This window comes from Myotis davidii, unplaced genomic scaffold (genome assembly GCF_000327345.1).
Source record: "Myotis davidii unplaced genomic scaffold, ASM32734v1 scaffold61, whole genome shotgun sequence".
Taxonomy (NCBI): Eukaryota; Metazoa; Chordata; class Mammalia; order Chiroptera; family Vespertilionidae; genus Myotis; species Myotis davidii.
The window spans coordinates 1,986,414-1,987,824 of record NW_006291729.1 but is presented as its reverse complement, the minus strand read 5'-3'; the positions used below and the strand labels follow the sequence as shown (position 1 = coordinate 1,987,824).

Below are 1,411 nucleotides of genomic sequence, written 5' to 3'. Positions count from 1 at the left end.
TACTTTTGTGTTAACGAAGAGAAGGGCGGAAAGGTGTTGCTAGGAAAGTCTAAACACTCAGGGCTGAAACCTCCGCCCTCCTCATTTCATCCCCATCCACCTCGTGTGTCTGAAATGGCCTCTGGAGACCGCTGGGCAGCTGGCCCATCCCCACCCCTCCCCTCACGTGTGCATCCCTCCCCTCACGCAGCAGAGGTTACGCGAGCGCTCGCCGGGGCCTGGCTCTGGGCCGGCACCAGGTAAGACTGATTCCTGTCCCTGGAAGCAGAAAGTCTTGTCCCTAAACTGGCTCAGTTACTGAAGAACTGAATATTGAGGTCCACCTGCAACCTTCCTAGGAAGCTGAGTACTTTGTTTTGGGAGAGTGAGCAGCCTGTCCCCAGGGGTACTTAAGCCCTTTGGCTTTTAGTGGACGGTTCCTCCTCAAGGGCATGCGAGTCTGCTCCCCTGGGTTCTCCTGTCAGCCCAGAAATAGCTCACCCTCCACCCTCCGGGTTGTCCTGGGGCCGCGGAGGAGAGCAATGCGGCTGTCCCAGGCCCTAGCACTCTAGGGGGGCGAGGCCAGCCCCCAGTCCAGCCCCAGGAGGATGGGGTGCGGGCTACGCCACCACCCCTGGCTGCTCTCTGAGCACCTTCCAGTCGGTCTCTAGGTCTGGGGTCCAAACCTGAGTCTGACGAACCCTGAGTAAAAGCACACACAGCTCACTGCCGCTGCGCTGTCCAGGGTCACGCTCACCTGCGCGGCTATGACCTCAACGCTGGTTTTCATCCAAAGCATTAAAAAGCGTGTTCTAAGAAATGCCAAGAACGATCTGACTAATAAGACTTGCATGAAAACGAAACTGGCTCACAGACAGCCTATCTTCCTCTTGTGGCTTATGTTAACGGCAACAAGGAAGTCTATGCTGCCTACTGGACGTTTATCAGCCGGTGAGGACGATAAATTACGTTTACATCACAACAGGAAGAATGACTTAGATGCAGTGCGATGCAGGGGAACGAACACCAGTCTCAAAGTCAAGGTACCTGCTCTCAACCCACACCTGGCAGCACACCTGGCAGCCCAGCTGGGGCAGGCCACTCCCTCCCACCAGCCGCAGACTGGGACTGCGTGGGTCCGTCAGCCGCTCCGCCCGCTGAGTTCACGGCCAGCGCACAGGGGCGTCTTAAACAAGAGCGCGAAGCCGGCCATACCTTTCAGGATGCAGGCCCTTTCTTGGCTCGTCGGGGTTCTTCCGGCGACACTCGTCCAAAATCAGAAAATTCACCACAAAACCTTGAGGTGCTTTGAAAAAGCCTGCAGGTCAGACTAAGACCTCCTGACGGAAGTGACGCAGCAGCAAAACCGGCGGGTCCTGGAGTCGCCCCACCAAAGTCCTGAATGAATGAAGCCGGTCAGACAGCCAGCGCT

The 1,411-nt window shown here is 57.1% G+C and overlaps 1 protein-coding gene across 6 annotated transcripts in view; it reads right to left on the bottom strand.

Moving 5' to 3' along the window:
* LPIN1 (lipin 1) overlaps positions 1 to 1,411 on the bottom strand; it is a 67,111-nt gene that overhangs the window by 33,896 nt on the left and 31,804 nt on the right. Inside the window, exon 1 of one of the 6 annotated variants that reach the window (XM_015564931.1) lies at positions 1,195 to 1,405. The exons of the other annotated variants lie outside the window; for them this stretch is intronic. The gene's annotated coding sequence lies outside the window, so the exon portion shown is untranslated. Of the gene's footprint in view, positions 1 to 1,194; positions 1,406 to 1,411 lie in introns of those variants that run through there. 6 annotated transcript variants of the gene reach the window in all.